We start from the raw sequence: 13034 nt of genomic DNA on the forward strand, positions 1-13034 counted from the left end.
GATTTGCCTAAACTTTGGTGACCAGCTACTCAGTTATGTTCAGGAAATCCTCTTGACCTCTTTGATGGACATAACGAATGTTTAATGAATAGAATTGTAAAAGAGAGGGGTGGTATCTATTATTTTAAAAAGTATTTTCATTACAAAAAATAATTTGGCTCATTGTAAGTAACCGAGACCAAAGATATCAAGAAGGAAGCAATATCATCCTCAATTTTACAACTTTGAGATGATGTTGATTAGTATACCTGTATTAATGTAATCTCTAATTATATTATGTATTCAGTTTATAGTAGACTACCTTCTCTTTGTGTATATGTGCACTAAAAGAATAGCCTGAGTATTTTTATTTATTTATTTATTTTTCTGCATTATATAGATTCCACAAAAACTTGGAACTCTCTCTAACTTGGCTTTCTCTGTTGCCTTCCTCACTTTAGCAAATAGTGTATTTATTGACTATTTTGTACCAGGTTCATTCTGTGTGTGGATCCTGGTGGTGTTACATGAACAAAATAGACAAAAAGCACTGCCTTTGTGAGTTTACATTCTAAGGGAGAGAGAAATACAAATGACTAAAATTCATCATCCCTTAGATGGTGATAAGTGCTTGGGGCCAAACAGAAGGCAGAACAGAGGGACAGACTGCTGAGAGGGGGAGAGTGAGGGACACACTTTAAATAGAGGGACCAAGGATAGGCTTCTATGACAGTGAGATATCTGAGTAGAGAGCTAAAGCTGACAGCAGCAGGCCTTTCAATTAAGTGCAAGAAGATTGGTCTAGACAGAGGGAACAGCAAGTGGAAAGGCCTGGACAAGACCATGCGCTTGTGTTCAGGAAGCAGCCAAAAGGCTGCTGGAGGACTGTCTGGAGTGGAGCCAGTAGGTACGGCAGTAATAAAAGAGGAGTTCATAGAGCTTCTGTGGAGCAAGTTCATGGAGGATCTCATAGGTTGTGGCAGGGCTTGACTTTTATACTGAGTGAGAGGAAAAGAATTGGAGGACTTTATAGATACAGAAAACAGAGTGGCAATAGCCAGAGAGAAAAGGGTGGGGGAGGTGAGGAGGGGGAAGAGGGCAAAGAATTGGGGGTATGGGGGCCTAAAGAGACTTTGCATGGGGTGGGGGGCATGATGCGATATATAGATGGTATTCTACTGAGTTGTACACTTGAAATCTGTATAGTTTGGTGAACCATGTCAACCCAGTAAGTTAAAAAATAAATTAAAAGTATAAAATAAAAAAGAGGCCCTGGCTGGTTGGCCCAGTGGTAGAGCGTTGGCCTGGCATCGGGAAGTCCTGGGTTTGATTCCAGGCCAGGGCACACAGGAGAAGCGCCCATCTGCTTCTCCACCCTTCCCCCTCTCCTTCCTCTCTGTCTCTCTCTTCCCCTCCCGCAGCCAAGGCTCCACTGGAGCAAAGTTGGCCCGGGTGCTGAGGATGGCTCCATGGCCTCTGCCTCAGGTGCTAGAATGGCTCTGGTTGCAATGGAACAACACCCCAGATGGGCAGAGAATCACCCCCTAGTGGGCATGCCGAGTGGATCCTGGTCGGGTGCATGTGGGAGTCTGTCTGTCTGCCTCCTCGCTTCTCACTTCTGAAAAATACAAAAAAAAAAAAAAAAAAGTTGTTCTTGAGTCAGAGAGTAGTATGAACTGATTTAGTTTTTAAAGTATACTATTAAGAAAGCCAGAATGCAAGTTTTGACCTTTTGGAGGCTGAGCAGCTTTGTTTTACTTTTACCTCAAACTACCCATGGCTTCCTAGATTGGTCTTTGTCTATCTCTCATTTCTGCTGTTTGTGCATGCCCCATTTTACCGTCTTCATGTTATGATCTGCACACTTATGAGGTTTAGTGTTTGCGAGGTACTGACGCCTTACAGGCAAGAACATTTTGACTTATGGGATAGATGAGCGTTGAGAATTTTCTGTAATTTAGTTCACTTTAATGTCCAAGATCAATTTAGGAAAGTTTCAGACACATTCTGTGTTGTTAATAGATGTTATTTCTAATCCATTAAAGTACACTCTTAAATTTTTCAGGTCAGAAAGAGGAGCTCTTGACATTCAAAATATGATAGGATTATGGAATCTAAAGTTGGTTTTTAGAGTATTTTCTGTCGCCAAGGAAACTTCAGTCTTCCCAGTAATTTTAATATGAATGTATATGTGTAATAGCTACTGTTAATGTGCATCTTACACATATGTGCAGGACACTGAGTGAGAGGTTTCACATTCATTTAGATAGATGCTCTTAATACTTTGCCTCATAGCAACCCTACAAGATATGTTTTTTAAACCTCATTTTACATATAGGAATATGGCGACTCTGTGATTAAATACCTTGCCTAGAGGCAAACATTGCACAAATTTAAGTTCTGTCAGATTCTGAAGGGTATGAATTTTCCATTGGAAGCACATTGGTTTCTCCTCAACCCAATGGGTCAGGCAAAATGTTCCTGGGATTCTGTGGTCGGTTTGTCTCTGTCACAGTCTTCTCCTGTATTTCTCACCCATGCTATAACTATAAAGTGAAATTTTGAGATTTTGAACCCTCCATAACATTTTCAGATAAATCTTCCTCACAGAGGTAGTATTGAAACAAGTGAGATTAAAGTGATCCAACCTGGTTCACATTATACCAGCTTTTCATTTTGACTAGAGAATCACGTTGGAAATGACTTGTTCTTGAAGTTATACACAACATGAACAGGGAGATGCTATTTGGAACTCTGAATACAATATTACTATTTTATATACTCTGTCCGTAATTATTAATAAACACTGCTGAGAATTTTAATAGGCTGAGTAAATCATTGAAGGCAGGTAAACATACTGATTTTTTTTATGAATTGCTGCTTTGCCTGATTTTGAATCATGTTGTGATGAGTTTCTAGTTGTATGCACATTTTTGTAGGCATTGAATTTAAAATATCAATATATCAACAAATATTTCCCCTTCTCATAATAAATAATACACATAATAAACCAAGTTTTGTAAATGTGTGTTTCACCTCACAGCCACTGGATGGCACTGTAGTTCCCCAGATGGAGTCCTCTGCTTTCGTAATCATTGTTGAGAGGATGGTGGAGAGAAAAACTCCCATTTTCAGTTCTCAGGAACTTAAGGGGAACCGTATTTGTCTTATTCCCATTCTGATTCCTAATTGAAGCAGTGGCAATTAACACAATACCTCCAGCACATACCTCTAGACTCCTTGGGAAGGGGAATTAATTGTATTTTAGTGTCATTGCTAGGGACAGCTGAGATTTCCATTATGAATTTCTTGTGGAGTGGCTTTAATAAGCACAATGAATGACTGGAGGCTTTTAATGATAGCGTTTTTATGTGCAGCCCTACCCATGTCATCGCTGTAAGACAGAAGCGATACTCAGTGGCCCTGAGGGAACGCGGCACGGCCACTGGCTTTGAAGCTGCTCCTTCACTTTTCTTTTTCACAAAAGCAGCTCAAGTTTCTTTTCTTCTTTTTTTCCTGTTGTCTGGGGCTGACACATGGCTGTTGGTTCTGTGCTGTTTGGAATCTACTAGCCAGCAGCGTTGTGACTTGCCCTCCTCACCAGCAGAAGTAACTAACTGTGAAGCCTTTAGGGTGTGCGGCCCCGTGCTTCCTTCTGTACTGAGACTCCGAAGCGCAGGTGGCATGCATGTCGTGATGGCACACTGAAGTCGGAGGTGGCAAATATGAAACCAGCAGCGAGTGCTTATAACTAAGCCTGTCTCCTGGTCAGCTGGTTTTTCCTTCTCAGTATCCTTCTAGCCTGAATTCAGATCTCATTATCCCTCTCCTGTTATTCCGTTTTGCAGCCCTTCCTCTTGCCTCTGGTTCCACCAGTTACTCATCTGCATGCGGGCCCGATTCTCCTTGTGTTAGCGTCCAAGGTCCTTGGCGGGAACTGTAGCACCTGTGACCTGACTACTCTCCTGTCTGCAGTCTTGTGTCTCACCCCTCCCTCCTCTGGTTTATTTATTAGAGAACGGCCTGCAGCCGCCTGCATACACTTCTGGTTCTGCTCCGTGGTTTGCTTGCTCATGCTGTTGAGATTTTCAGGATGTCCTTTCTCACCCATCTTTACGTGGCTAACTGCTTATACATCTTTTAAGGTTTACCTGGAATTTTAGTTATAAGTGTCAGTCAAGTATAACCACTAGCCATTTCCTAAAAAATATGTACAAAGACAAGGTAACAGGAAAACCCTCAGCTGTCCAAGTCTGCTGACAGCTAACCCAGTGCCACCATCTAGGGGAGGAGTGAAAGAAACGGAGTTGGGAGCATCCCACGCTCAGACTTCTGAGGGAGAGTTGCCCTTTTCTATCTGAGAGACACATGTGCCTCTTCCGTGTGCCCAGCTCCTGTGCACAGACATTTACTGCTCAGAAGCTGTTCCATGAAACAGTGAGGATATTTGCTGGCACCACCCCTTCTCAGACAATCGTCAGGAAATCGTGAATCCTCAACATATCAGTGTGGTTCAGGAAGCACTAGGAGCGATAATGATGAATTGTGTCCTGGGGTGACACTTCCGCAAGTACGTGCTATAGGTGGGCGTGGGAAACAAGCAAATTTGGGTTAGAAGTAGGTACTGTAAGGCGGTTTAAGCAGGATTATTTATATCACCAATTAAAAAAAATAAAACCTAGCACTATAATAATAGGAGAATGTTATAAATTGCTGTACACCCATAGGACAGAAGTTATGTAGACTTTGTTTATATTTCTGGAGCTCTTCCTTTGATGAGTGAGGTGGGCTAATGGAAGATTATAATGATTGAATAAAAGTGTATATTTTTAACCAAATTTAAAAACCTTATATATTTTTGTTATGAACATGTTTATGTGTCAATGTTTTCTAAATGTTGTGGAATATATATATATATATATATATATATATTACTTATATCTATTTTCCAGAGAAAAAGTCAAGAAGGGAATATACTGAAATGTTAAGTGCTTATTCCTGATTGACAGGTTTAAAGATGGATTGTGATTATCAGCTCAGTTTTTCAAATTTTCTGTAATGGAAATGTATTGTTTTAGGAATCAGAGAATAAAGCAGTAAACATAATTTTAAAAACTTAACTCAGACATCTTCCTGAAGGCCCAAGTTGGGTCAAGTACCCATCTTCTCTGCTGCTGTACGTAACATTTTTTGCCACTATCTTCATAGTGATCATATTATTACAACTGGACAGTAATTCCACAAGAGCTGGAATTCTCTGTGTACATACACCTTTGTAACCTAGGATTTAGGACAAATAAATGGTTTTTGAACTAAGCTGTACTAAACTGTACGGTATTTATATCAAACAGTTCAAAGGATGGATTACAACATACATCGAGGGCAGAGATTTGGAAAAGAAACCAAAGCAATCACATGCCACACCCTCATGAAAATTTACTCTGAGCCTTTTTAAAGTATGCGTTAGGTGACTTAGAATTTATGGAAGCCATTTCTTAGCTCTTCAGGTATTTACAAGTCAGGCTGAGGTGATATATATGCAAGCACTGTGGAGAAATAAGGCTTTCTATGAATTCAGGTTATGATCTTTCAAACTGAGTAATATAAGGACTGTTTCGATTTTCTGAAGAATGATTCACAAGACTTTTATACTCATTAAGCTGAAGTGTCAAGATTTTCTCCTTGCACTGGGGGAGCTGGACAAGGCAATGGCAATTTTCTGGCGGATCTTATTGGTATTAAGTAATTTTTTTAGGTTAAGGAACCTTTTAGAAATTGAGCCATTTTATTCTTTGCTTTTCCAGTTTTTGTTTTGCTTGGTCAGAGGCTGTTCATTTTTATCTGAAAATAAGATTGACAGAATGTATGTAGTTTCTGCCTAGCACAGGGAAGTACAAGGACCATTTGTCTCCTGGAGTTTCTAGTAACAAAGGTACACAGAGAATTGTTTTCTGGGTGAATTAGAGGTAAAAAGCTGCTCCTGTTTCTTCTCTTATCAAGTGATGAGAAGAGTAGGGACTCAGGTTTCTATTTGAGCCTCACGCCACACTTTCAGTGGATTCAGCGAAGAAATCCAGGCTAAGGTCACAGGTGAACACTTTCCATACTGGGAGGATTGAGCTTTTTTAAAAGACTTTAAAGTTAAATCAACAGTTTCAGAAAGAACTTCTTCTTCTCTTCTTTTTTTTTTTTTAAAGGAGAAGTTTCTGAAAATTAAATAGAAAAAATTATATGTAGTTATCATTCCTTGTTAATAATTTATTCTTTTACCATAATACTTTACTGATTATTAGAAACAATGATTAAATTCAAAGCAATATAATGCTTTTGTCTTTGATTTTAAAAATGATTTTTTTTTAAAACTCAGAGACATTCCTTTTTTTCTCCTTTTTGTTTGCTATGTTGAAGCAATTTAAAAAAGCTTCTCTCCTATCTTTCTACGTATAGAAGAGTGGTATTTGATCATTGTAATTCACTTTTCAATGCTTGAAAAATACATTGTTTTTAATTAAAAAGGTTTAAAAACATAGATATATCTTTTAAGTTTTAATAGTACGTGTTAATGTAGTATTTTAGATGGATCTAGGAAGCTTTAAAATAAGACCTTTAAAATAATCTTGATGACTTTATATGAAAGTTACCTGGCGTGACTTTTTCAAATGGTAACTCAGAGAGTATGTGAGTTCATTCTGGGTGATAGTTCCTAATATTGTTGTTTTCAAGTGGTGCAGCAAAGAGCCCCTAGTTATAGAATTATTTGTTTTGTCCAGATATTTTAAAAAATGTATTTATTATAAGTAACTCAGTAGGATTACTTAGTTGGTTAAAATCAGCTTGGTTTTAGAATGGGGCGAAAGAAGAATAAAGAGCGTGTACTATAAGCCATCTAGTATTTTGCTTTGTTTTGTTCCGTTCCTTCCTTCTCTTAGGTCTTGGTGATGATGTCTATCCTTAGGCCTGGGTCAAACAAAGCTGATGTTCAGTAACTTTTTAGCTTCCCTTTTAGCATTTTTCTATTCCTCTCAAAGTATGGTACTCCATTTAGGCGTCCTGAATCTTCATCTTGAACTTTCCCCCGATTAAGGTCTGTGTTTAGTTAGATAACTGCCTTTTAAAAGACACACTAATTTCCTATTAGATGTGATTACCTGATAATTAATTATGCCTCCTGGGGTTACTTGGATTATTGTAGCAGCCTTGATCCTTTACCATAACAAATCTTGGTTGGAGGATGGTATCTGGCAGTGCATCCAAACTGGAGTGGGGATACATAAACTTAAAAAAATTGTCTTAATATAATACAACTTTTAAAAAGCCAGATTCTGTAATAAAAAAAGTTTTATCTTCATTATGAGATGAACCTGTAGCTGCATTTGAGCCTCTGGACTTCTTTTATTTATTTTTTTATGTGTTTTCTGAATTTTCAATAAATAGTATCAGAAGTTTTCTTGAAAGGAATAAAAAGTATATCTTTTGCTTTCTCATGTACTTAGTGTAGCTAGCTTTATTTGAAGAAATTTTTCTTATGTTTACCAGCATATTTTCCTAATGCTAGTCTTTTTATTATTGAAACATTTGGTATTACAGTTCTGTGAAATTTTCTGCAGATATCATATCCCTTATTTTTCCTTTTTAGATCAATATGCTGAGTTTTATTTGCATGTAGTGAACAAAACCCCGATTAGGCTGCTGCTTTTTTGATCACATACATTTCACTAGTTCTTCTTTTGTTACACATTTGTCATGGCTGTTCAGATGCACTTGTTCTTTCTACCCATTTTGTTTTATTTTTATTTTTTTGATGTTGTCCAGATTCAAATTATTTATGTTACTTTCATGTAAGGTTAAGATTGATATCATTAGAAATATTGCTCATTATTTTTTTTTCCTTTCCACTCAAAACATGGTTGTTTATTTGTACTTATTTAGCCCATATTTATTGAACATGTTTCAGAATAAAAGAATGTGAGGGATTGAAACATGAGCACTGCAGGACTGTGAGAGAGATTTTAGCCGATAAGCAGAAAGAATGAACTGGCTATACACAGACGCAGCGGAGGGGCGGGGTCCCCTCTCGGGGAAGTGCAGTGAAGGAGGAGGCAGTGCTGTGCAGAGAGCATCGACTGGGGCCAGACATGTGACTGCCATTCTGATCCTGAGCTTTTGCTGTTCTGAACTTGTATTTCATTTTTTATAAAATGGAGATATAACTTGCTCATTAGATTACTGTATTAGTTTCCCAAGAACTCTGTAACGCTAACCAAAAAGCTGCTGGTTTAAAACAACTGAAATGTAATCTTTAAGAGTTCTGGAGGTGAAGTTCATAATTCATTTCACTGGGCTGAATTCAAGGGGTTGGTAGGGCTGCCCTCTTACTGGGGGCTCTAGGGGGTGTCCATTTCTTGCCTTTTTCAGCTGCTGGTGGCTGTTATCATTCCTTGGCTTGTGGCCACATCACCTGAGTCTCTACATCTGTGGTCACATTTCCCTTTGCTCTTCTGTCTGTCACATCTCTTTCTGTTTCTCTCTTATAAGGATACTTGTGTTTGGGTTTAGGACCTAGCTGGATAATCCAGGATTTTCTCCTCAACTCAATATCATTAAGTTAATGACATTTACAAAGGCTTGGCTATATAAGGTAACATTATAGGTTCCAGAGATTAGGAACTATTATTGGGACTATTATTCATCCTACTGCAGATACTATAAGAATTAAATACAGTAATGAAAAAGCTCTCTGATTAAGACTTACAAAGATGTAGTTTTATTTCTATAACTGATTTAATGTTGACCCTCAGTTTCCTGCCTTCTTTTTTTTTTATTTATTTTTTATTTATTTTTTTATTTTTATTTTTTTATTTTTTTACAGAGGCAGAGATAGACAGGGACAGACAGACAGGAATGGAGAGAGATGAGAAGCATCAATCATCAGTTTCTCATTGCGCGTTGCGACTTCTTAGTTGTTCATTGATTGTGTTCTCACATGTGCCTTGACCGTGGGCCCTCAGCAGACCGAGTAACCCCCTGCTGGAGCCAGCGACCTTGGGTCCAAGCTGGTGAGCTCTTTGCTCAAGCCAGATGAGCCCGCGCTCAAGCCGGCGACCTCGGGGTCTCGAACCTGGGTCCTTCCGCATCCCAGTCCGACGCTCCATCCACTGCGCCACCGCCTGGTCAGGCTCCTGCCTTCTTAATGGCAGACAGTTTAATCTTTATTTGTTTGCTTTATGTATTGTTTACAGTCTTGTTAGGGTAAATAATAAATTCAGCTTCTATAAAGATGTACATATAATTTTAAATAGTCTCATATAAGGGATTAAACCTATCTCCTTCAATACTCTAGTGGAATAGAAGTCCCAGAATGGTTATTTGTCTAACTCTTGTTCAACTCTTCATGTTCCTCTCAAGCTTATTGACTATATCATAAGCCTCTTAAGTTCATGGTTTTCTCCTGGCCCTTCCTGGCTCCTTCCGGGGACTTGGTACTACTGCGATGCTATTTCCCCATAGTGAGATGCTATGAACTCATCTGCTTCAATGTTGCATTTTGCTATTGCTTCTCTACCATGCTAGACACAGGGCTTCCACTTGAGGTTAGAAGTCTCCTAAGACTACAGTCTAGTTTAAGCCACACAAAAACTTACCTGGTGTTATATCACCATCAACTCTCCATCTTGGGGTTCAAGTTCTGGAAAAGGACAGGATACAGTGTCACTTGGGACCTATCCCATCTGTTTACTCTATAGCCCCCTTCCATTCTCCACTCCACCCTTTCCTCCCTTATAACCCCTTGAACTCTAGTACCTTTCCCAGAGGACAGAGGGTGGATCCTTGTATGAGGCAATGGAGGATTGGCTCATCATGATTCTCCCCAAACTGTTATATCTGTCTCAGATTGATAAAGTCTATATTGGAGATTAAAAAAAAAAAGGAAGAAGAAGAAGAAAGAAAATACTACATCTCTGTCATTATTTTCATCTCTGAATCCAAGACACAACATCCCTCCCCTTGTTAATTATAATGTTCTGCTTCCCTCCTTAAGCCTCTTAAGATCAGTTCACTTAGCCACCAATGTATTATAGTTTAATGAAAATATACTGCTCACATAAATTAGGGGATATTTTAGCGCTTCATATTCATTTTTGAAATGTCCCCTAATTTTTGTGAGTTGTATATGTCAGTTCATGATATTCTTTATTTATAATGACTTCTTCTCTAACTCAGAGAAAAAGCCAGGCCCTAACTATGAACTGCAGGCTTCACCCAGTCCCCCAGAGCATGCCTTCTCTAACCTCTTCTGGGACTTCCCCTTTCGTTCATCCAGCTCCAGCCACACTAACCTCATGCTCTATGTTTATATCAGTGTTGCTCTTGCTACAGGAGCTTTGTTCTTGTTCTTCTAGATATCTGCTTAGCTCATGCCTTCTTCTCCTCTGGGTCTTTGTTCAGGTACTACCTTCTCTAAGAGGCCTTCCTCGGCTGGCTATTGAAAATGGACTCCTTTCCCTTTCCCTTTCTCTCTACCTCCTCTCTGCTCTACTCTTTTTTTATTTTCTTTTAGCAAAAAAGAGAGAGGCACAGATAGGGACAGACGAACAAGAAGAGAGAGAGATGAGAAGCATCGATTCTTCGTTGCTTCAGCTTTCTCATATGTGCCTTGACTGGGGCCTCCAGCCAAGCCAGTGACCCCTTGCTCAAGCCAGTGACCTTGGGCTTCAAGCCAGCGACCATGGGGTCATGTCTATGATTCCACACTCAAGCTAGCAACCTCGGGGTATTGAACCTGGGTCCTCTATGTCCCAGGCTGGTGCTCTATCTACTGTGCCAATACCTGGTCAGGCAGCTCTACTCTTCTATGTGGTATTTATAGCTACCTTTTGAGTTTTACATTTTATTTATTTTTTGCATCTTTCTATTAGTTTGAAAGCTCCATGAGACCATGATTTTTACTGTCTTTTTACTAAAAAATTCCAAGCCCTGAGAGGATTTTCCAATACAGGGTAGACCTTCAGTAGATATTTGCCTAATGGTTGGATAAATGAGTGAGTTGTAACTGCCAAGCTACATGGATTTGTTTCATAACAAGTAGGAAGTAGACAAGCTTTCTGAGCAGGGGTCATATTGATACAAATGTTTTATGAGATTTGTCTATGATATTAGTGTTCAGGTTGGATTAATAAGAATGTAGAGGTTTGGAGACTAGTTAAGAAAAGGTAAAAGTCTAATTGGAGTGGTGATACTAGGAATGGGTGTGTGGGGGGGTTGTTGGTTGTGTGAGAGACAGTCAGAGGAAGAATCCCTGATACCTGAGGACCGTAGCAATAGAGGCTATGAGAGTAGATTGTGGAGAAAGATGCAACTAATGAAGGTAGGAGAATTTAGGAAAAAGTAGATTGAGAGGGGAAAGAATCCAGATGACTGTTTCTTTTGTCAATTTTGGTAAAATGTACATAACATAAAATTTACCATTTTACCCATTTCAAGGGTATAGTTCACTGGAATTATGTATATTCATATTGTACAATCACCAACATTCATCTCTAGAACATTTTTACCTCCCCAAACTCAACGCATTCAACAATAACTCCTCATTTCTTCCTCCCCCCAGTCCCTGGCAGCAACCATTCTACCATTTGTATCTATGAATTTGTTTGTTCTTAGGTACCTTGGGTAGATGGAATCATACAATAGTCTTTTGTGTCTATCTTATTTGTATAGCATAATGTCTTTAAGATTTATTCATGTTGTAACATGTGTTAGAATTTCATCTTTTTAAGGCTAAATTTCCCATTGTATGTCTATATTACATTTTGTTTGTTCATTCACTTGGTGGATGTTAGGATGTTTCCACCTTTTGGCTATTGCAAATGATGCTACTAAAAACATTGGTGTACAAATGTGTTCCAGTCCCTGCTTTTACTTTGATTATATACTCAGAAGGGGAATTGTTGGCATTGTTTACTATTTTTAGGAACTCCTTTACTTTGATTTAGACAAGCTGGGTTTGAGGTTGTGGAAAGTCTAGCAGTTAGGCCTGGAGTGTGAGTGAGAGCAGCTGTCTGGAGATTTCACTTCAGGGAACTTGACAGATGTGATAGCTAAAGAGGAGAGCTTGAATTATTTTAGAGAAAGGGAAAGAAAAAAGTTGAGCTGAGGCCTGAATCTTAGGAGGGAGAAGGAGCTACGGGAGCTAGTCAATGAGACAGAAAAAGAGCAGTCCGAGTTAGGAACAGAACCCAGTGTTTAAACGCACTTAGCTCAAACTCATCCATATTCATTGAGTACTCTTACAAGAACTTCCTTTCAGAATAATAAGCTTCTATTTAAGTATGACATTACTTTCAAGGGTTCGGGTGTTATAGGTCACAGATCACTACTGAGTGTTGAATTTCTGAGACACAGATTCTTTTCGAAAAGTTACTAGATTAGAAAAAGTAGAGGATTTCTGTATTCTTTTTTGGGCTGTTCTCTATTTCCTGTTTTGCATGAGTAATTTCATTGTTACTTTAACTTTTTATTGCAGTATGACATACCTTAAGAAATGTGAACAACCCATATGTGGACAACTAATTGTCTTTATTCTCAGATATTGCATATGCCTGAGTATTCAACATCTAGATGAATAGACTATTTCCTAGACCCAGTGGTTGCTTCCATGCCCCCACTTACCCACTATCCCCATTACCTTAGTCTCTAACACCATAGATTTATTTTACCTAGGCTGAACCTTATATAAATTGAACCATGTAGCGTGTACTCTTTGTGTCTGACTTCTTTTATTTAACATTATATTTGTGAAATTTATTCATACAGCTCTGCTTTTTGTCGTAATATATATCCCACTGAGGGCTTTTACACAATTTATTTGTTCTCATGTTGATAAGCATTTGGGTAGTTTCCAGTTTGGGGCTATTATGAATAGTGCTGCTATGAATGCCACAGTTTCTTATTAAATAAGTATTTTACATGTTACATTCACCTCTTTAAAGTTGTCATTGCTTATTTCATTTGTTACTTTCCTCCTAAGTGCCTTCCCACCCTGTCTAATTTTCTTTATT

At 38.6% G+C, this 13034-nt stretch overlaps 1 protein-coding gene across 2 annotated transcripts in view; it reads left to right on the forward strand.

Annotated features, from left to right (window-relative positions):
- Nucleotides 1-13034, forward strand: part of GRB14 (growth factor receptor bound protein 14) — a 123128-nt gene that overhangs the window by 82342 nt on the left and 27752 nt on the right. The gene's annotated exons all lie outside the window — the stretch shown is intronic.

This window comes from Saccopteryx bilineata, chromosome 5, assembly GCF_036850765.1.
Source record: "Saccopteryx bilineata isolate mSacBil1 chromosome 5, mSacBil1_pri_phased_curated, whole genome shotgun sequence".
Classification (NCBI taxonomy): Eukaryota; Metazoa; Chordata; class Mammalia; order Chiroptera; family Emballonuridae; genus Saccopteryx; species Saccopteryx bilineata.